The 24,107-nt window shown below is 45.1% G+C and overlaps 1 protein-coding gene across 5 annotated transcripts in view; it reads left to right on the top strand.

Annotated features, from left to right (window-relative positions):
• The window catches only part of LOC135374752 (muscarinic acetylcholine receptor M5-like), a 399,570-nt gene that overhangs the window by 129,801 nt on the left and 245,662 nt on the right, over window positions 1–24,107 (top strand). For 3 of the 5 annotated variants that reach the window (XM_064607676.1, XM_064607677.1, XM_064607678.1), the window contains one exon: window positions 10,879–11,195. The exons of 1 other annotated variant lie outside the window; for it this stretch is intronic. The gene's annotated coding sequence lies outside the window, so the exon portion shown is untranslated. Of the gene's footprint in view, window positions 1–10,679; window positions 10,732–10,878; window positions 11,196–24,107 lie in introns of those variants that run through there. One more of the 5 variants, XM_064607679.1, reaches the window with a different exon arrangement.

Below are 24,107 nucleotides of genomic sequence, written 5' to 3'. Positions count from 1 at the left end.
ACACTATATCCATATCAGCCATACTTAGTAGCGAAAACAAACTTATCATATACGCATGAATATCTCGTGTTGGCGAACACAAATGACAAGTTTCTACGAAAAACAACACGAAGCATTTCTTGTGATGTAGCACTTGTCTTTCTTTCCTCGAACATCACTGCATTTCTAACTGGTTACAACTATGTAGTTTTTTTTTTATTCCGCGAAGCAACTGTGGTTATGAGCGGTGTACAGACGTGGACAGATGGAGAGAGGACAGCAGGAAGGAGTGGGGGACGGGGAACTGACGGGGGACAACTATGTAGTAATGGTACTGGGAACAAAGTTACACAAAAAAAATCATAGAGCCAAGTCAGACAAAACTGTATTCGCAAAGAAGTTATTAGAAGATAGGATAGGACAGAGAGGAAGGATGAAGATGAGCTGTTTGTTCTACGAAGGTTGACCTAAGAATGAACGTGATTCCGTCGCGTGGTAAGCGACGTGGTAAGCGACTTCATCTTCTTTGTTGACATAAAATATTGACATAACATTCAACAGCTTGCCACCCGCGAAGAAGCAGAATCGGTAGGTCGTTGTAGCTGTGAAGATTCAATCTTATATGTTGCACTGGTCTTCTAATTGTGGTCCGAGATGATGTCCTCAGCACAGGTCCTACGGCACCGTTTCTAAAACCTTCTCGGCACTGTAAGGCCCAGCTCATCGCAGTGTATCAAAGCTTAGCCAGCTGTCACACTGCAGGGCGGAGACAAGAATTCATAATCTACTCAAAAAGTCTGCTAAGATATTCTCGCTGTCCTTGATGTATTGGACTGCGAGTTCATACTTATACAATAACTAATTCCATCTCATCACTTTTTCTTTAATTCGGTTAGCGCCACGAAACAACTGTGGCCATCTCATCGCTCGTTCACACACGTGTTCTTCTTAATGTATTGCAGAGGCTGGTCGTCAGTTTGTACTATGAAAGAACGGCCGAACGTATACAACTAGAGCCAGTGCTTCCCTCTCAATAGCTGTGTTCCGCTGCCGACAGACGTCTGCGCAGATCCACCAGTCTTGGTACCCCTTCGTGTATTTGAGGCAGCATTGCGCCCAGAATTTGCATTGAAGCATCTGTTATGATGATAAATGTTTCGCCAAAATCAGGAGCCGCCCAAACGCATGCTCCTGTTGCAGTTCCAACATGACCCGATTCTGAGTCCTTCCTGTGGTTAGCTAAACAGCGGGGCAGACACTTCTGCAAAATTCGACAAAGCCTGGATAACAAAAAAAAAAAAAAAGAAGAAGAGAAAGCCAAGCCCAGGAAAGACTCGACTACTTTTTAGTGTACGCCAAAGTATCAGGATGAGGAGTGATCTGTCCCTGACTGACGACGTGTCCCGCGGGTACGAAACTGCTTTTTTCACCGTTTTCTTTCTTTTTTTTTTTTTGTGGTGGTGGTGGTGGTGGTGGGGGGGGGAGGGTTCAGTGTGAGGCTGGCAGCTTTTACACTATCAAACACTCTCCGCAAGACAATGAGTTGTTCCTCCCACGTATCTGTGGCGTCGATATATGCTCGACATTCGGCATACTTCTGATTCAGTATGCTCTTACAAGTTTAGTAAGCTCCACAGCAGCGTCATTCAGCACAAAAGGCGTGTACTTGAGGTTGTATGAGCCACTTTCATTAGCAAGGACAGTCTTAATACGAGGTCAACATTGGTACCTGTCAATACTCTCCGGCTAAATCCAGTTTCGAAAAGTAATGTTTTATTACCACCAGAGCCAACATTGCATCTACCCGAGGAATTGGCTCGGCATCAAATACCAGTATGTAATTTGGCTTTCGGAAGTTCACACATAGCCGTTGGCCTTTTTGCCTTTTCATCGCTAGTCTGACTCAGACTTCTCTATTACCCTCATAACATCACTTGAACCTTTTTTCTATCGTTTCTTGGAGATGTATTGGAAACGGCTTTGACTGTACGGCGTGTCGTTCGTTAGCTGAGGTTACATTCTAGCACATACGCGCGATCCGGAAGGTTTGAGATGATCTCTTGAAATTCCTTAACCAACTCTAGTGCTTCCACATTTTCCCTCACGCCTGAAATATCTAGGAACACCACAACATCATCAAATAAAGTTGTTATTTCATGGACAAGAATACCCACCTGCTCATCAAGATCTGTTTCACCCACTACAGCTGCACATGCGGTTGTGTCGCGAAATATGTAAGACTTCAACAAGTTTATATGGAACACATTGGTACAGCCACCAATGCGTGCACCTCGTAATTCTGGTCGTTCTGGCGTTTCACCACCGCATATGGCCCTTTCCACTGCACAGCATGCTCGCTCATTACCGTCGCTAGTAAGACTAATACTTTCAGGACTACGTGTAGTACGTACGTGGTGCCGTTTTGCTGTATATGTTGGGTTGATACAATTTGGCGTTTCGGAGCTCCGTTGGAGCCTACTTGCACGTCTGTTCCAACCTATTTATCGGGTCTGAAGCATACTGGTACACCAGTACCACCTCCTTCGGCACATGGTCCGTCCATAGTTCCCTCAGGACAGCTCAAGGACCAAGTATGGTCAGCCCATATGAGAGTTAGAAGGGTGAAAACCCCGTACTCGCGTGCAGCCCTTCCCTATATGCAAATAATGCTGGATCAATACGACGGTCCTAGTGCCGCGGCTGGCGTCTTAATATCTGGTTAAGGTCCCCGTTACACCTTTCTATTAGACCATTCTCCATGGGGTGATGTGGGGCGGTATGCAGTTGTCTTAGCAGCAGCATCTTCGCGACTTTTTTCGTCATTTCAGAAGTGAAGTGAACTGTAGCCCTCTCTCGCTGAGGATTTATCGTGGAATCCCCAACCGCGAAAACCTATCTGCCAATACCTCCGCTATACGATCTCTCCGGTCAATCTTTCCGAGACAATCTTTGCGGTCCGCACTCCCGGCACAGTGCCTATCATGAGATGAAAGTCTGGTCAACACAATACGCCGATTGCCTAGATACGAAGTATGACCCTCTAGATATGAAGTTATGAATCTCCACCCGTGCTTTTGGCCAGCTTCGTCGAGAGTTGTTAGCCAAATACTCTGCGCATCTGGTCCCAGTTAACTGATCTCCCGTAATTAAGCTGCGGCGCACCAGAGCCATATGTGTCCCCGGTAGAAGGTTTTAGAGATTGGCACGGGCCTCCATTTGGTGGCCCGCACCCTTGGGGGCGAACCCGACCCCGGCCCAGCCCGATCGGAAGACTTAAAAATGTATCCAAGCATGGTCTGCGCACGTTAGAGAAAGACCAGGACGGGGCGTTACACAGATCGGAATTACCGAATCCTGTTAAGCGTTAAACTACAAGCAGCCAAAAATATCTTGCCTCCCAATACCCCAAACCCCCCATTATTACATTTCATTATACATTCCTGAAACAGATATATCCATACATTGCCCCCTTTTATTCGCTGTTAGAAATTATTGTGAAGGAAAGGGCGCCGTCAACTGACTGTGGATAAGCCTGGTTCACAATATTGAGTTTTAGTGCCTCGTACGCAGAGGCGATGGCGTACGATACACTAAGACTCACTCATGCTTGAAGTATACATACCCTTTAAAAACAGAACTTCACCGCATAGCGCGCTAAGCGCCAATCATTGTTACGAATGATAGGGTCCGAAGAGAAAGACAGGAGTACGCGTTTTTGTGTCACATATCCAATTATCATTTATCCAAATTGACACAATTGGCGTACGTCTCCCCCTTCCTTCTAGCCAGAATCGATAACATCGATAACGGTATCATTCGCAGCAATGGTTGGTGCAGAGCGCGCTATGCGGCGAAGTTCTGTTTTTAAAGTGTAGACAGCTCCTTTCGCTGCATTCGCCGTTTCTGCTTTTTGCAAGACATTCTGTAAACACACTGCGAACTAGCTGTTCTCCAGATTGCGGAATATCATCATCATCATCAGCCGTACTAGGTTATCAGCGCTCCATTCTTTTAAAACGCAGGATTTTTACTGATTATTTTATTTTATTTTTTTAACGGCGAGGCGTACAGTCCGTCTCTCTCTTTCTCTGAGCATTTGGAGATAGCGGAAGCTATATGACATAGCGAACGATTCGCATGTTTTTGTCTTCATTCATTTTTCTGTACTCGAGTGTAGCAAAGGCAACCGTAATAAAGGCTGATGAAGTAGAGCCCAGCCCCGGCCCGATGTTCCTCTCGCAAGCTGAGCCTGAAAAAACCACTACACATTCGTAGACCGTGTTCCTGCTTTCTCCTCCTCCTTCCACATACACACAGTGCTTACTCTTCCTAGCTCCTTGCACGCGCCGCTGTCGCTGTCCTCGTTTTTTGTCACCAGCCTGCCACCACACCATTAGCCGTGGGAAGGAACCAAACATCCAAATATACATAAATGAAACAACGTCATGCCACAATCGTGATGTGCTCGTTCAAATTACAAGCAGCATTGCAGATGTCACAGCTGCGAAAATATTTGTGATCGAATGGGGCCTAGCGACTGTAATGCATTGCCATTGTGGCCGCATGTAGTATAGGCACGCACCACTTACTACTGGACCTTACACACGGTTGTCACGGAAGAACGTATTACAAGAGTGCTGTTTATCCTACGTGCTATACTCGGGTATGGATATAATAATAGCCCACAGGCTAACCATACTTACTCAGTGCCAGCACGTGGAAAAAGTAGCCACAGTGCGATCCGTTTCGATAATCAAGGTGTACACGCTTTAATTGTTGTTTCAGTTTTTGTTTTCTGCTTGATTCATATGTCTAGAGTAAGATAGGGAATTAGTGAGCTACACGTAGCACATCGTGATCGTGAAAAGTAAAGGATAAGAGACAAAAAATTGAAGAGAGTTAATACAGATATAGTTCAGAGATAAGGTAGGAGATAAAAATATGTCAATGCAATGGATTTAGCGTAGCTATTAAGTTAACACGTTAAAAAATTAAGCTGATGGCAACATTGTATGAAGCTCTAATGGAATAGCGTAAGTCACGCATTAAGATAACGACAACACATTCACCATTTTGACTATTCACCTGGTTACGTAACGTAACATGTGTACGACTAAAGTAAATATAACTAAAGACAGCACATTTACATGTTGAAGATAACGTGACAAACAGCCAATACACCTCCAGCAACAAGCAAATGGCTCTGTTGTGAAAAGATAAGAGTTGTTCATGTTTGTAGAGGAGGCTTCTCCTGAGCACTGTATAGCCATGCAGGCAAAGCACGCTTCACAGGAGACGGGATAAAGTTTGAGAACGTGGAACGCCAAGACTAACGTTCGGGATTGCAGCTTAGGAGCTTTCGCTAGCAGGGCACGAAAGTGTGTTGCTACTCTCGTCGTTTTTGGAAAAGTTTTAGCCTAATACTTCGTCGCGTTGTTGGATTAAGGCTAACCTGGTGAAGAACGCAGTCACGCCTTGTTCGTCCTTCACCACGTTATTCAAGCATCAGAAACGAGCACCGTAAAAAAAAGAAAAAGAAAAAAGTCATTGGCGAAGTTGAAAGAAAGAAACAAGCGTAGAAACACCGTAAAGGATATTAAAGGCAGTATGTCCAAACGTTCGGGACTGCAGCTTAGAAGCTTTCGCTGGCAGGGCTTAAAAGTGTGGCGTTATACGCTCGTCGTTTTGTAATAGTTTCGCATGTTTCGTATTTAGCAACATTTTGTCAATACGTATATTCTGCAGTAACAACGGTCATCTTCATCACAGTACTACCTGTTCCATTTTCTCAAGTTGCGAAAGTAAGTAAAGCGTAGTAGACGTTTCACGCAGCCTGTCACTACATGTTTTAGGAATGACTGCTTGCCGTCAATAGAGATACGGGACATTGCGTGTTGCCATCACAAAGAAATGATCTGACGCGTGCTACAGCTTGCATATTGTTTTCGGTAGAAGTAAACTAAGAGGCATGATCGATCGCCAAAAGAAGTTCGATGGTTTTCCTCTATTTCTTGGTGCTATTCATCTTGGTGTTTTCCGCTATGATTGACTGTAAAATAAACGGGAAGAAAATAAGTGATACGAGTTTGAATATGTGGTACCTATGGTAGTCCTTCAACCGTCGGACAACGCCGATATGGCTCCCAGCAAGTATTAAAGATAGCCAGTTATCTACGCGTCCCATGTATACGTGTATAAAGCAATGCTGGGTACAGTCGCCGGTGCACGCTTACTGGGAGCGAAGTGAGGGCGCTATCGTTGTTCCTGGCAGACATTGTGAGGGGTCTCCAAGTTTGAGTGGGTCTAAATTTTGCGAAAGTGAAATTTATGAATATTCCGGTAGAGTGTTCTGACCTTGAGGCTTGCACGAATGTCACGAAAACTTTGATTTTTTTTTTAGTTCAAAGCTGAATTACTTTGAATTGATGCTCAGGTCAGAAAAAAGGCAACTTTACGCAGACATTACAGATAAGCAAACCATGAGCTCTATCTAGGGGCAAACACAATACATACAACCTCTAGGAGCCTAAAGGACAAAGTAAAAAAAAATTACGAAAAAGCCAATGAGTAAACTGAAGATGGTTAAAAATTGGCCATGTTGGTTCATGATTAAAACGAATAAAAACCCTCAGTGCTAGGGAAACAAATAAGACGAAGGACGAAACGACACGAACACAGGCCGATACTTAGCCAGTGAGTGCCAGCGCCAGGGGGTGAACTTGAACCTTCCTGATTACCGGTCAGGGACGCTGCCCTTCCCTTTTTGACTTTGATTACACATTACCCCTCGTTTCAACCAAAAGTTTTTAACAAAACTACATGGCTCTTCATCTTATGAAGGAGAATATGCCGATACTTACACCATAGGGGTTGGGCCATATCGTGTATCTAGATTGAAATTATAAAGGAAGAGGAGGAAGAAGAGACCTCCGCGCTCTCTTCGGCCTACGAAATAGTGGAAGACGTGTCCAGTACTCGAAATGAAAGCGTCTTCTATTTGTCTTCATTTCGTCGTATGCGCAATTTAATTTTATACAAAAGAGAAATGGATGACATAAAATAAAGGCAATCGTGAAAACGTGATGTGTCTAAAACGAAACTCTCTTCTTCTCCTCTGCTGTGTCTTAAAGTAAGGTTTTGAGTGTGAGAAGCCCAAAATACGTAAGGATTAGACTCAAAATTCGAAATCGAAGCAATGTTATCTATTACACCATGGGTCTCTTGGCAGTTTGTTCATCCTAAGATGAAAATTAATTTCTTTTACAGCCACGAAAAGCGTGGTTACTGTACAAAGCACTCCATAGACACGCACAACGATAAGACCACACAGTTTAAACACCATCAACACACCCACTCTTTGAATTATCGCTAAGGTTGGCTCACGCCGCTCCATGCTGAAGCATACGGGCCCGTTTTAATGATTTCGTCATACAAAGTCGCCGAAAGCCGCCTTCCTCTCTGCGTTTATGCGCGAACGGTTCCATTGCTTTCTCATCGCCGCATTCCTGGCCGCTTACCTTGTTCGGGAAGAACGCGGAAGGAAGAAGAAAACCGAGGAATGTAACTCAAAGAGGCAAAGGAGCGAAGGCTCTTCCGTTGACGTGTTCATGCGTGGAACGTGAGCGTGGTTTCAAGCGAGCCGCTTGTAAACTGCTTTATGGCCCTTGCCGCTCCTTAAATCATACTAAACCTCTTGGCAACGCAAGCGTAAAGAGGCTCAGGGGAGGCATTTAACTGGTGCCTATCTGCTGACCTGACTTTTAAGAAAGGCAAGAAAACCATTGGAATGGCCGGTTCGGATGCAGGTAACGAATGCTAACCTTGTTGCAGTTGGCTCGTTGTTGACGACAAACAACACCACATCGTTTTATTGTTTACGGTGCTGCCGTTTAATTCCTGGGTGTGTCACGTTATTAATGCACAAGGATAATTTCAAATTTTCGGCGTGAAACTATGCGCTAGGAGTTGCTCGGTGGTACCCAAAATCGCCATGAAACGTGACAGATCAGAAAACTTTTTAAATGTTCGTGTTAGGCACCGCGAAGCAACTGTGGCTATGAGTGCCGTACATACCTGGACAGATGGAGAGAGGACAGCAGGAAGGACTGGGGGACAAGGAGGCTAGTATGCGTCCAGGATTGACTTCGGGGAGAACTGTGACGACATCGGCCTGGAAAGTCTGCCGGGAAAACCCAGGCAAAACCTCAGACAGCGCCACCGGTGCCCGAATTCGAACACGTGTCACCTCCCAGTCTTGGCTTCGAAGGCGATACGTATTATATTCCATGACCTCATGACCCGGCCAAGGACGGTAGCAATGGCAAGGTTATGCACCGTACGTTATGCAATGTTAGTGCACCGTCTGTTGGAGATTTCCTGCGGACATTAAAGAAGCCCATGTTGGCGAAATTATCAAACCTGCCCTGCGGCACGTAGCCACACATGTGTCGGCGAACACACCTTGCGCGTGAACACACTCCCAATGATATCATGTTATTAATTTTGGTCGCTCGAGGGTTCTATAAAGCGTTGTAAAATCTCGGCACACGGCATCCCTCATGGCAGGCTCGCCGCGTGAAGAGGAATGACGTGCAGTAGGTATCCTAACGAAAGCCCGTCGTGGCTCTCGGTTGTCATCATAATATCGATACCTATCTTGCTCGTTTTTCTAGTTATGTGAACATATTGGTTATCGTGCACGATGAGAACGAGAAAAAGAAGTATAGCAGAAATACAATCCCATAAACAACTGCGTGCTGGAAAATACACATCGCAACGAAACATCCTGAGTGTCGGTAACATACAAATTGAACAACTTCTTTAGTCTGATTTTTCTTTTTTCTTTTTCCTCATCAAGGACGCAGTTATGCAAGGAGTAAATCGCGCTGTCCCCACTGGTAACACATAGGCTTCTTTTCACAATAGCAACATGATGACACCTTTCTTCATATGTCCTATTACATTGTCTATATACTATACGGGTGCCTATGACGTGAAAAGTTCATCCAAAGGCAAAAAGCGTCGCATGGCGCTGTTACATCTCGTGATGCCTGACTATCAAATGCACGTTCAGCGTGAAACTCCCCCGACCCCATCAATCCCCCGACCCCAATCATCATCTATCGCCCCAATCATCATCATCAAATACAGTTGTTGTTGTTGTTGTTCATGCTATGCTACTTGTGCTACGATGAAATTTGTCCATGGTTTGCATGTATTTAAGCTATCTCAAAACGAACAAACACTTGAGTGGCCCACGTGGGCATACGTGTGGTCTGCTGCATAGAAATTGTGTATTAATAGTCAGTTGAGATTTAATTCCGATCCCTTTGTTAAACGGACCATGCAACCTATCAGTACATAAACCTTCGAAGAAGGAAACATCCTGTTAAATAACACCGAGCGAGTTAAAAATGAGTACGCCATAGAGTCCTTAAATATAGAAAAAGTTCCACATGAGGTTCGCCGTATCAGTATATGACGCACTTCGGGCCCTAACACCGACGAGATACCTATGCGAAGTTCTGGAAAAATGGCAGTGGGCTCAGTGGAATGCGTCATGTGGGACATATCGTAATGTACTGAGACATCTCTGTATTCCGCAACGGCTTCTGTTGCTGTATCTTTCCTCGAAGCATCCACGACTATTGTACGTCAGTCGTCCTTGTCAATTCTTACGCCCGTGTCGTTCTTGCTGCTTACCAGCGGCCTAGCCAGAAAAATATTTCGGGAGGGGGTTGTATGGGGCTTTACATGGGGGAGTAGGTTTCCCCCTCGTTGCCTTCTCCCAAATGCACTACCAAAAATAAGATTTCGGGAGGGTTGAACCCCATGACACTGAAACCCCCTACCTGAGACACTGTGATAGATATTAGAGGTATTGTCCAATTAAAGGCATGATGAAGTCGGCATTTTCGTTGTGACGTTCACCGGATGACTATGCGTATCAGAATTTAAGCGTCCGGTGAAGGTGGTTATAATCGTTTCAGCGATGGGTCAAGCTGCTGTTTTTCCTTGGACACTGCCGCTGCCTCTTTCTGTACTTATCTCATCATTTCTTTTTGTACATTTCTTTTTGTTCCTCTAAGCCTGTAAACAGTGCGTATTGTAGTATGAGTGAGTAGTAACAATGTGGCCTCATCACATATTAAAAATGCTATTAAAGTAAATACCTAAATCCACGATGGCAAGTACGCAACCAGTACAACAGCCACCGATAACGAACGCTGAACAAGCGGGCCTTTACCTAACGAGTCCCATCGAGAGGAAGACCCCACCTGACGAACCAGACGCTCTGTAAATGTTACGAAACTTCTGTGAACACTTCCACTGGTCATGTAAAGGAATTACCGACCGCGGATTATTATCTCTGCGCGTTGCTGGGGATTGCTCTCTTAGATGTTAGTTGTGGTCTACTACTGCTCTAACTACCTTTTACCTTTTGCATGCCGTTTGTCATTCACCATTGTGTCACGAGTGCGAAGATTGATGCGAATATTATTCGCCTGCGTGCTAGAGTTTTGCAGCTTGGAAGCTTCAGTTTCAATAAGATGAGTGTCTTGGTGTACTCGGGAAACGTCGTAATACGCATCACCTGGAGTGATTTAAGAATGAACTAATTACACTTGAGAGGTAAACACCAAATCAATTACTATCCACTCCAAGTGGGTCTTCTTACTTTTTTGTTTTGTTTCAATTCTATATTCAGAGTTCTCTAGCCGCAAGACGCCAATTCATATCAACTTTACGAAGGTAACGACTCACTTAACGACTTTAAACCTCCCGGTTCACCATTTAAGGAGACGACGGTGATACACTACGGCACCAAATAATACCTTCAAAATATGTTCATGTCTTCGTTGTGTGCACTCTAATAACGTTGCTCCTTTTCCTGTGCAGAACTTCCCATCGGATACGTGATGTACTAAGAAGACGAAGTAATCTGTCCGAGTAGCCGGCACCTTCTTTCGTCCCCGTAGTGCACGTTCGCAACGTGGGGCGGCGAATGAGTTACCGAGTGCGCACGCTCCGGATCAGTGCTCTACTGTTGCGCCGCGGTCGGGGTCTAGGTGAAACGCGCGTGGTTCCCGACTCCGGGCCACAGTCTGGGCGCGCGCGCCGGGCCGCTGAGCCCATGTGTGCCAACACTGCTCGCTGCCGGAATGCCTCCCGACGCACAAGTTTGCAAGGGACCTGCTCTATCGCCAAGGCTTACCGTAAGTGCATTTATCGTATATCTTCGCAAACACGATATTCTTTACCCCCTCTGCCAGGACTTCGGCAGTTATAAAGTTATTGAAGTGTGTGTGGTGTACTAAGCGTAAACGCTGTGCGCAAAGTTGGAAGAAAAAAAAGTGCAAACGTTGGATTTTGTTGCTTTTGAGTACTGACTGGAACTCATTTCTGTGAGATTTTTTTTTTTTAATCTTGAAGGCTTACGCACTCAGAAACGTGTATCATGGGATGAGGTCTGTTGAAGAAAAATCTGAACCATAGTTTGCTCAAGTAGAAGCGTCAGAAATTAGCGTGTTTCATACTCATGCATATTAAGACTTAGGTTTCCAACTATGCAAGTCGCATGGATAAAGTTAGAGGAATCCTCATTAAGAAACGTCGAGAAGTAAAATACTTAGGCAAATCATAAAAATTATGCAGTTTTTATGTTCCTAGTTTGCATTAATGTTTGTGTGTTTCTCCTTAAAATTTGCGCTTCCATGACAAGACCACACGAGGCAAACTTGTTTTAGTATAAGATGGACGATCATAAAGAACTGTCTTAGAGCAACAGTTGTTGCACGCATTCTTGATATCTCCAATTTTCAAAAGGAGAAAATGGTATCACACGACCACACGTCATAGCGTAATCCACCCTCTGCATGGAGCATCCACCTCCAGAAACGCCGGATTATCCGTGACATATGTCAAAGAAAGGTGGAAATCTCCTCCTGAAAGTATACTGCTGATTTCAAACTTGGAATGCTCGTTGCATGGGTTCTGTACGGCGTTTGTGGAAGAAAATCTGACGTGCGTTATTCGCATTTATTTTTGTAGTATTTCGACGCCGTCGGGAAATGCAAATTTGTCGCATAATGCATTTGCGACAGCGTATGCGAAATTCTACGAGAGAGGGATTTCTGCATTTTTTTTTTTAATATTGCCACCAATATCCCTAGTGGGCAATGCAATGCGCGTCTGTTGGAGCTCCCACACTTTGAATCTGCGTACAATAATAAACTAGGAATGAGGCGGGCAGGCCTGCCTTTCAGCTCCGCTCCTGCAGTAATATAGCAATATTCTTTGCACTGCCGAACTAGAGGGAACTAGAGAGTATCAGACCACAGAGAACTTTTCATATCAGAAGCCTTGTTTACGCAACGAGTGCAATAAATTATATAACGATAACCTAAGGCGTAATTCATCGCAAAACTAGAGAAGTGCAGCATGCGAAGCAGGCCAATGCTAGTAGGGAACAAATTATGTGTTGGTGTGATGTTATCTAAGTGCGATTGTCTCCGGTACGGTTTGAAGATACTTACATTTGGACTGTCCCTTGTATATAATAATAGTGGGGAGTAGATAACAGTCCCCTCTGTTAGCAATGTGTCCAGTTCTTTACTTAGGGAATGTGGTGACGTCATCTATTTCACAAATGCGCTGCCTGATGAACCTCACACTTTACTGAGAGGTGTGTCTCTGAGGAAAGAATCGTCTTTTTACGCCTGGAGGGTGAGGACTCGCCAAAAAGGCGCGAATATCTGCACTTCATTTTCTTTTCATGAGTCCAGCGGAACTTTACAAGCTTACAAAGTCAAAGTAAGTTTGCAGTGTATTTCTTTATTTATCTAGTTAGATTATTTGTGATCATTTTTTGTTGTTGTTCAAAATAGAAGAACGCTCAAAAAGGATACTGAATTGCAAATTTGTGTGTCATTTTGTCCCACCTTACCCTAATATCCACAAATTTTCGATTATCAATGGGACCTTCTGGATGCTTTTCAACGGAGGAAGGTGAATAGGGAGTGCTTGGAAATACACAAGGGAGTTTTAGAGTATGGGAAGCCCACTACGAAAAGGGTACAATTTATGGAAGAAATCGAATTGAATATCAGCAACGTGATGTCAGCCGCTTTGAAGAAATAAAACGACTGATTTATCGTAGTTTCGCGCCGGTTAGTGTGAACATGCGATTTAATAACACTCTAATAATGACAACAACACGCTAACTCGATTTTCAAAAGAAAAAAAAAGAAGCGTTACCCCCGCCGCGATCAGGACCTGCTATTTCAGTATTCCTAGTCTAGTGAAAAATAATAGAAACAGTAAACACACTCGCCCGCCTTCTGTGACAGCAGGCATCAGTTTTGCGTAATATAATAGACGAAACTGCAAAAAAGCAGAATACCTGAATTGGGAAACGAAGAACAAAAAGCTGAGAAAAGGCAGAAGCATTTAACTGAAAGATGACGTTATTATTATACGCTTTTGCTTGGGACGTAAACCTGTAGGTCATGATCCCTGTGTTGGTCATCTGCTTGACGCCTGTGTAACGATCGTTTTGAGGTTGCATCCTCTTTCAAAATTCACATGCGCGGCTTGCAGAGGCATCAAGAAAACGTATGCGAGAATGGTCAGCACTCGATCTTGCAGCATGGCTTTCTCCAGTTTTCTTAATTTGTTGGGAACTTGGTCTAACCGGGAAAAGCTGCGGCGCCCGAAGGCTGTCCCGAGTAATGCTAATCTGTGCAAGATTTGCCACCTACCTCATTCTAAACAATCTCCTCTCTTTTGTATCGCTGGAAGCGTTAATAATAGCGTTCACGTATTACATGTAGTTCCAAACATGAAACGTGCTTCCGATGGGCAGTTACGCGTAACTTACGAATCTTTAACACTTTAGCGAAATCTCCATGTTTTGTTCGCCGGAGCTCACGTGCTGTGAGCTCCAGACACATTCTACGAGAGTACGGCAGTGATGGTCTGCAAAAACAAACGAACGAAAGAAAACATTATTCCCTCGAGGAAGCAGGAGAAGAATCTTTTTCGAACATTATAGGCTTACGGAACTATGCATGTAATAATATTTTGCGCAACCATATTTTGCAGCAATAAATGGGAAACATAAATTTGAAGTTATGCTCGCACTTTTCCTACTCCTTCTCCAGCACGCCTTCTAGCGTGTTGTGCTGGCATGCTATCCCGTGTGCAGCTTCATTTTCGATTCGTCCGTTCCTGTTGAGGCCATGCTGTAGGAGGCTTCACTTCCCGTTTTGCTTTTAGGCCTCAATCACGATAGAACGAACCACGTCAAGAATTAGTGTCTGCGAAACACAAGTATAAGCTAAAAGGGATTATGGTCAAAGACAAACTTCTTCTCTAACCCAAACAGACATCATTCTATTCATTTTCCTTTAGTCTGTTTTTCTTGGTCTCCTAATAATCGGATAGTGAAAGAGAAACGGAAAATTTCTAGTATCAAGCGGAAAATAAAAGGCAGTTAGGATTACGTTTCCGATACCCAGGAGAGATATTTGCACTGCGAATTAGGAGCTTGGCTGTGTACATGTCTTACTGTTTGTCATGGTCAGGGTAGGCTCAACAATTAAGGCAAAAGCTTTATCCTCGTAAAATAGAATTGTTAAGCTTTCTTGAGTTTCACAACGACCGCAGTTGAGATCACGCGGTTCACATCATCAGCTTGTATGTGTCGTTGTTGTTGCAGCAGCTCAGAACGCAGACGCGTTGAAGATGCAGCTCATGGCTGCAAGAAGTGTTGCTGTTGTCACTTGCATTCCTTGTGTTGTATGTAAGTAGGTCAAGGGTTTGCACATCCCCCTAGCTTCCTCCTTTTCTCGTTTGTGAAGGCTGTGCCCTCATTGGCTGGGCTTTAAGTAAGGAAGAAACAAGTTTGAGGTGGACCATGTGGGTTCCAGCATGGTCTCGGCTTCCTCTCCTGACCTCTGCTTGACCTCTCCTTCAATTCCCCCTTCTCATGCGCAGAGCCACAGTGTGGTGGTGTAACGCGCGGACTAATCACCTTGTTGAGAAAAAGCAGTTTTAATAATATTGGAGAAATCATACACGAAATTTTAGCGTTCGCAAAAAGTACAAGTACGTAATCACATATACGGATACAAGACGGCGTTGTGGCAGCACTGTTGCATGCACCTCACTCACAAGAAATTTCCATAATGTAAAGTAATCAATGAAGAATGCGCCATAAAGCACACGTGTGCTTCCTTTGGGACTCTTCCCGGAATGTAGCAGTTTCACCACATTACAGAGAAATTCGGCGAAATGTTTTCCCTAAACTTGCAGTTTTCTTCACAGCGCATCACGGTGCGAACCAGTACCGTCAGCATATTTGACACGTGAGATCGAATTTGTGCTCACGGAACATTCGACCCTAGCAGTAATACGTTTAACGTTACTCTTTGATGGAGCAAAGATATTGCCGACGTTAAATACTAAAGATGTCATTGATGCGAAAGATCCCCTATTGGATTAGTCGCGTCAGACCTCTTTCACGTGAATGTTCTAAGCAATTAGGCTCAGGATACACTCAAAAGGATGTCAAGTGCGACAACGTAGTCGAATATGACTGCACGAATTTCCATTATCTGTAGATTGCGTCAGCACAGTCGAATCATATTTCGTGATTACCACAAAAATAAAAGGAAAAACGAAATAGATGAATTATTCCTTTCTAATACTTACATTTTTTGTATTGCTTCTCCATTTGGCCTGCTCTGCTTCATGAGGCGTGTTTACACATTAGGTGTGAATTTATGGATAATATTTATTTGGAACATATTCTACGGGGTTAGACTATAGGAAACGTTACTCATTTCGATCGAATCATAAAAATAGAAGACGGGGGGTTTAGCCCGACCCAAACTTTGCAAACGGATAGCCATATGTCTGAAGTTCGAAATTCCTGCAAGTGTTATGGTCATGTAGAGAAAAAAATTAGAAATCAAGGAAAACCTCACCCCATGTATTTTGAATGGCCTCTGCGCACAAACACCACGATTTTTTGTGTGTCTGGCTTCACGTTCACATCACCACACACAGGTGGCACTGCCTACAACAATGCAATATGCTGGCGTTATGCACTAATCATCTTTTGTATGTTGGAGCACCATTGTGGTGATATGAAAATAAAGCGCACACTCTAAGAAAAAAAGGAGTACTTTTACTCCTTTTGGGGACTAAATGCATTGCCACAAAAAATAGTCCCTTTCGGGAGTAAATGCACGGGAGTAAATGAATGTCACAGAATGAAGACTGCATTTCACGCGCTGTTGTATGAGTCCCAAGTACATCATTCGTGTGCATGCATGAAAATTCTTTGAAGCAAACCATCAGCCGTGATATATCGAGTGATATAAAATCTTGCGCCATACATGGAGCATAATTTGCGAAGAAAGATGCGCTAATTGTTTCTTACTCTGTGACTGGAAAATTGCTAATTTGGCTGAGTTATATAGCCTGATGCCCTTCAAATTGACCAAGGGCACATATTTACGTAGACTATTGCATTCAGGAGACCATTCGCGAAGTTCAGTGACAATTTGCAGTCCTGGGTAGTAAATGTCGGGACTAAATGTCGGGTTAGGGGACTAAAACGGGGAGTAATTGCAGACTAGGGGAGTAGAAGCTGCAATTACTCCCCGTTTTACTCCTTTTTTTCTTAGAGTGCACATATAGGAAAGAATGACGGCGTTTGAGCGATACGGGTATAGAAATGCATTTTGATATCACCACAATGGTTGCTCCAACATACAGAAGATGATTAATGCATAACGCCAGCATGTTGCATTCTTGTAGGCAGTGCCCCCTGTGTGTGGTGATGTGAACGTGAGGCAGACACAAGAAAAAAATCGTGGTGTTTGTGCGCAGAGGCCATTCGAAATACATGGGGTGAGATATTGCTTGATTTAAATTTTTCTTTGTCTACAGGGCCATAACGCTTGCAAAAGTTTCCAACGAAACTTAAGACAAATGGCTATCAATCTGCAAAAGTTTGGGGCGGGATAAACGCGGTCTTCTATTTTTACGATGCGATCGAAATGTGTAATAATTGCTTGATTAACCCCGTAGAACATACACATACATTATACATTATATTATACATATATTATACATTATAATAGACACAATCTCAATGTCAATAATGCACGCACGAGTCAGGTTGTAGGAGCGCTGATTTGCGACAGTTACAGAAGAAGCCATAACACGCCGGTGCTGTTGCACTCTTAGAGATGTTTCTTCAGACTTTCTTTGAACTATACTTGAACTCTATTTGAACGAATAACGATATCATATCACATCACCCTTTGGTAATAATATATGCTGCCGCACTCACATGGCACGCGCTTTCCGCGTGTGTTTTTCGCCTATTTAGCTCTGCTTAAACAACAACAACAATAAATGAAGAAGTGACGATTACATGGGATGTTTCCCCGTGGTAGCCACAGGACCCTACCCCACTTCACAGTGGTTAATATGAGAGGATGAATTATGGTGAGATTGAAGCGACGACAGGTCGGAGTTCTGTTTAGAGCTCTTCGAGGAGTCCAGTGGCTTGCATGAAAGCTAAAAGGGAGTGAAGAGCCCGGCACTGATGCGCAGGGGAGCTCCATGGGCCAAGTACCTTGGACAGGCTGAATGGTGGAAGGCTATGGTCGAGGAGTTCAAGTTGGCGTCGAAGTACCCGGCGTTCACACGTGTACCGCTCACAGTCCTCGATGATATGGGGGTGGGGCGAGCTAGGCACAGCGCCGTGTTACTGTAACCCAGCTTAACACGGTACACAGGGGTGAAGGCGACGTTGAGTCGCAGACGCCGCAGGAGTGTCGTAAAGCTGCGAGGGAAGCCACCTGGCATCCTAAATGATAATGACGGGTCCACGGCATGGAGGAGCGATCATTGAGTGATGTCGTGCAGCCATTGCTGGCGGGCCAAGGGTGACACCAACGCAGACAAGTAGGAGCGCCTATCTCCGTTGGAGAGGATAATGGGCACAGCTCTGGAGATACGGTGGGCCGCAGCAGCCGCCAAATCTGCCTCTTCGTTGCCCTGAATGCCGGTGTGGCCGGGGACCCACTGTAGGGTCACCCGTTGTCCCTGTTCGCCGAGAACCTTGAGCGCCGTCAGGATACTAACAACCACCGGGGCCGACGAGCCGCGGATGCCCATGGTTCCTACACACTGCAGGCCTGATTTTGAGTCAGTGTATATCACCCAGGAGGAGGGTATTTGGAGACAGACTTTAGAGATAGCAAGATGGCATACAGCTCCGCAGAGACTACACCATCGGACTTCGATCGTTATTGTTCAACAGGTGCCGCTTGCGTCGATTTCCGTCGTATGAATGTGTGTATGAGTGAGCAAAAATGTAAGAGTGAAAGGAGGGTGAGCGAGAGTGAGTGGCTGGTTTGTCGTCCCTTCAGATGACGCACCCCGAAAGTCGCTGGAGAGGCGTGTTAGCTTAGCTCAATTGGTAGAGCCCTGGACCGGCAATCCAGAAGATGTGGGTTCGATCCCTACAGCTGGCTAACCTTTTCAGTGACTTTCATCTTTCATCGTTACTTTATTCCCCCCATTCCATCCAGCAATGGGGTAGAGTATCGCCTGTGGCGATGAAACTCCCCACTCTCCAAGGTCGAAAATAAAGTTGTTGTTGTAGCTCCGCAGAGGTCGACGAAGTGCGATGTGACAGGCGGAACCCAAGCTCAGCTTAAAGTAAATTCATCATCTGCCTACTAACGCATATGATGGCTTGACGTGCAGATGTAAAAAGTCTGCATGAAATTATCTCATGCCTCTGGCCTTCACATGTGTTCCGTCTTATTGTTCTGTCCAAAATAAGGGCTGCTGAAGATGGATGGATGGATCGCAGGGTAGAAGCAACATTTTCTTTGACTTCAAACGTGTTCTTAAAGAGAGAGGCAACTCCCTCGTCCTTTCGCAACGAAATACATGAGATACCAGGAGATGAGAGGCCATTTGGACGCATCAATTACTCCATCTGCTTTCTTTAGTTACGTCATATGGACTGCATTTAGAAATACTGTCCTTAGCCCTCCAAAACTTTTCAATAATGATCAGAAAAAAGACATCCATGCTTGTACGATTGCTCGGGACAGGTCCTTAATCCTATAAGAGCGTGGGAAGTGCTCGAAATCCGAACGTTGTAGATGCAATTTTTTTTTTATATCAGTACACTTTCATATTTCGAGTTGGTAATAGTATACTCACGTGAATAACTTGTGCACCCTTTTGCACCAGCATCTCACCGACTCTTCAATGTTGCATCTCTCATATGCAGGATTTCAGGTAGAACGCAAAAACAATCATAAGTTTACGGAAAGAGCGAGAAGAGCATATGCATGAAAAAAACCTAAAGGATTTTTTTCGCAAATAAAGAGCCATATTCACATTTTCTGTATGATTCTCCGTGCGAAGATATTGGTAACCGGTTGCTTACCGACCTGCCTGGTTGTCGTTGTAACTCGTTAAAGGGAGACTTCGGAACGGTCGGTGAAGAAATTGCTGCACATCGTAGTTGGTGCATAACATCCACTCTATACCTGCCATCAACTTTGTTTCTTCCTCGTTTGACGAATTATGCCTCAAATATGAAAGCATTCAAACCGAAACAGAAACGCGGAGAGGAGGTCGCAGAAATGTTTCCCTCCCAAGGCCACCGCGTTGACGTCAGCCTGCATGGATCTGGCAAGTAGTATACCACGCCGGTCGCAGCCGCTGTGTTACACTCCCGAAACAAAACAATGGACGGAGATTCGGCATCAGAATACCCAGACACTGATGGAAAGAAACTGCTTACCTGAGAGTCAGGAAACAGCGCAGGAATGGTGTGACTAATGAACGGTGGCATTGGCCGACCAGAGAAAGAAAGAAAGAAGTACCTCCATCGACGCTCATTTGTCGAAGCCAGACTTTTTCAAATTTCAAAAGTCGTTTTTAAGTTTCCCCCTTCGTTCTCGAGTGCGATATTTCACAACTGTGTTCTGTTCGTGTACTTTATTGTGGGAATACCACATGCTTGAAATCCATTTGGTTGCACAACATGAGATGGTTGGTTTCATTTGGTGAGAGAAAACAAAATAAAACGGATAGTGTGGCATTCATGAACAGAGCCCAGTTCCAGTTATTGGAATTAGAAGAGGAAAGAGGGCGACGGTCTCATACATGTTTTCTACGTACCATCGTAATTTTAATGTAATGAATAAAGCTATCCTTTCTATCGGTGTATTAGATATTTCTAGTTATCTCAGCCTGTTGCAAAAATAATTTTAGTAAAGGTATAGCCGTTTCCGTCCGTTATGCATTCAAATGCTCCTGCAGGTTATGTTGACGTCATTAATGTACCTTATGTACGTTAAAATGCTGTAGGCAATTTATTACGCTATTAAGCGATATGAAGGTCTTGATTTTCGCGTTAGAGTCGCTTTTGGGATTGCACCAACCTAAAGCTGCAGAACAGCGCACAATGTGGTACAGTAGCATAAATGCTATCCTAATGACAACCTGTTTACTTTCGTCATCGACGAATGCGAAGAGTGTTGCAGTGTTCAAGAGGCAACTTTGCAGTTTATTTGTCTGGCACAAGCAATAGAGCTGGCCCTTCACAAATGAACAGAGCTGGAGCATTGTACGCAGTTCGAAACCTGTCTAATTGCAAGGTGTATTTTTCATGTCAAAGAAAGCGTTTTACCGAGTAGCCTTCGTGTCTGCTGTTCCGAAAATAAGCGTTTATGCGGCTCTCTGCGTTCGATGACCGAAATGGTGAGCAAAATAAAAGGAGCGACTTGAGTATAGACATATCGACCTGTCAGATGCAGCCCAAACGGCCCTTATATGACGTATTGTTTAACGTTTACGCTTTCTATTGCTTTCTGTTCATGCGTGTCGTACTCTCTCCGTTTCCCGTCAGCCAAATGATCGAGTACCCCCCCCCCCCCCCCCGAATAAAAGAGAGAAGGGAGCTGGCAAATACTATTGCGCTCTTGGTTTCACGTAGCGAAACACTATTATTGTGTAACGGAGAGAGAGTGACCTCTACGGCATGGAACGGTTGTTAGTACGCACGATATTGTTAGTGCAGATTCCCACATGTCTGCATCGGCTTCTCCTGAACGGTCATATATGAAGGCCAGTTCCTACAAGCGAGGAAGTTGGATGGCATGACTCACCAACTCGTTGCATATCGTAGAGTGCAGAAAAACCGTGGAATGGACGTAAGGCTCCCTCGTCAACGCAGTGTAAATAAAAATTGGCAGCATATTCGGACATTTTTCTGAACACCTCTAAATGCCGTAGCTGTGCAGGGCCAACGCTTGTGGTAAAGTTTGGCAAAACTCTGTGTCACGTGGCATATCACGTGGCCCTATAAAGCTATGGGTGGCCATACAGGATGGTTGGCCCTATAAAGACCCTACCCCAAGCAGCGTTTCTCGAGCGGCAACTAGGGTGCCTCAATACGTACTAGCTCCCTCTGCATAGGGTGAAGACAACGGCGTCGTCTGCTACGAATTTCCGCCATCTTTACGCCCACGCACAGCTCGCGATGCGCTCACAAAAGTGTAGGGCTATACGCTCAGCTACACACACTACATTTTGGAGTTGAGTAAATAGATAGCGGAGGATATTGGAAAAAGTGGGTGAAATCGGTACACAGCATTCGTGCATGGTAAGGGCCAGTTCTCACTTGGCGACGCCCGACGGGACGTCGCGAACGGGCGGCGGATGTATAGAGGCGCATTTCCGCCGCCCCGTCAGAGCGCACGATTTTCATGTCCCCACCACAGTAGCATTCCGTCGTCCAAAGCAGACGAAAAATCAGGAGGCGTGGCCTTTCTGTGTCACCTAATTGGTCACCAGCTGTCGTTCTCGGCAGCTCTCGCCGACGTCGTGAAAGAAGTTCGGCATGGCAGTTTCTTTGGCTCGACGTCTCTCCTCTCGCGACTCCGGAAATGCGCGTCTATTTCCGCCGCCCGCTCACGACGCCGCGTCGGGCGTCGCTAAGTGAGAACTGGCCCTAAGCGTAAGCGTAAACATGGCGGCTTTGTGGCATTCGCTTGTACAAAGGGTGACTCCACTCTACATAGAGGGAGCTAGTAATCAGGCACCTTAGGCAAAACTTAGTGGCAAGCGATGCTGTCGAGCCCAAAGCTAATCGCATGCAACGTTTCCACAACGGCGTGTGAACGCGGCGTCCCAAGCTAGATTTTTCGTACCCTCTCAAGGAGACAAACTTCGCATAACTTGATCAACACGTTTATTATGAGGGAGAAAGCCACGCACGCATGCGTTTTTGAGCAGTACCATATCTAAGGTACTGCTGCAATGAGGGTACACTGTGCCCTTCGTTATGAATGCCGTTCCGCGGTTGAACGTCACAGTGTACCCAAACACACGAAGCGAATACACCATTGTAGATGACATGTTCGCAGTCTGTGCCACGCTTTCCTTTTGTGTTTTACATGCGAATTACGGCCGTTTACTCAAGGATGACGTTATTAAAGGGGCACTAAAATGCAAAAACAGGTTCACTTCAAGAGAGAGAGAGAGAGAGATACATGATGACGATGATATGGGGATGAGTTCCGCCCACTGAGCAGAATGCTACCCCATTGCTATTGGGGGAAAATGAGAGGATGATGATGATGCTGACGATGCTGATGGGGTCATAGAGGGAGTCGATCAGGCCGGTAGTTTCCAGGAATTTGATGAAGGGTCGCAAGACGGACACCTGCTTTCGTTCACTTCAAATTACGTTACACGCTATGTTAATTTCGGACTTGTTATCATAATTCAAAACTGATTCAGTTACGGATCTACAATCGAAATTATACCGGACTCTTCCTTGCTTCGGCGCTAAACAGTGAACGTCGTTTCAGCTCGTCCATAGGTGTTTCTAGTGCATGCTGCGCCTGCACGCACGTGCCACGCCATGGAGCAGTCCCGATGGAAAACACTGTGCGCGTTGCGAAGCAGACTGTCCGAAGGACGTGAAGATAAATGTTGTTAGTGGAACATTCGCGAGAGCTGTTGTGGGCTGCAATTTAGTGAATCGGTATTGAAAAATGCAGCAGTGCGCATCATGCCGTGCAAATACGGAACACTACGATCGGACCCGTTCCAAATCCACATGCCCGCGAACGGCATTCGCGCTCTTCCCCTGCTGTCTCATTGGATGCCTCCAATCTTTCCCTCCTGGTAATCCCATTTGTCGCCGCCAAAGACGGCCCTGTTTTCATTTGCGTTTCCCTCTAAATGGCATCACTGTGTGAACTAATTTTGCTTGCATTATCCTAATTGAAACACGGACTTTCATTTGAGAGCAAGTAGTTTTTTTGCATTTTAGTGCCCCTTTAACGTTCGATCTTCTGCCGAACGCGATCCACACGAGCCATTCCGTGAGTCGCCATCTACTGGGCCTCCCAAGAACTGGCGCAACCGGATGCTGACCTGAGGCTACTCCATGATTGGTCTTGCTTGTGCGCGCCACTTCCGCCTATTGTCGTCCATATCTACTAGTCTCTGACTTCGAGGAGGGCGTCACATTTCTATTGTTCCACGACTCAGAAAACGCCTCACGCGGTTGGGCCTCAAAGGTGTCGCTTTAAAAGCACAGTCTATCGCCTGAACAGCCAATGTCTACATCGTGAAGATGGTGCGCGCTTGGGACGGGAACCGTGGAAGAGAGACGCGGCGTTCACAGCCGCAGTCAAATCCATCGTGAGCTGCAAAACTGACAAGGAGTTCGAAGCTTCTCTTTCTTCCTTTCTTTTTCGTTTTTTTACGGATTCCCTTCTTACTTTGTTTTCCGTTTTTTCTTTCGCTTTTGTGGGAGCGGAGAAACTTCTCCGGTAACGTGTCACTTTTCTCCTATCTTTCTTTTTACTTATCAAACAATCACTAATGCTGGGCTCACACCACCACACACCTTTCATGAAGGAGTAGCACACGCAGCGGTGTCTCAGCAAGCATGACACAACGAAGGCAACTACAGATAATAATAATAATAATTCGGGGCTTTACGTCGCGAGACAACTGCGGCAACAACAGAGCAATGATTGTTCGTGGAAAGCAGTTATCGT

This window comes from Ornithodoros turicata, unplaced genomic scaffold, assembly GCF_037126465.1.
Source record: "Ornithodoros turicata isolate Travis unplaced genomic scaffold, ASM3712646v1 ctg00000746.1, whole genome shotgun sequence".
NCBI lineage: Eukaryota > Metazoa > Arthropoda > Arachnida > Ixodida > Argasidae > Ornithodoros > Ornithodoros turicata.
The sequence above is the reverse complement of the archived record's forward strand: the minus strand, read 5'-3'. Positions and strand labels throughout refer to the sequence as shown.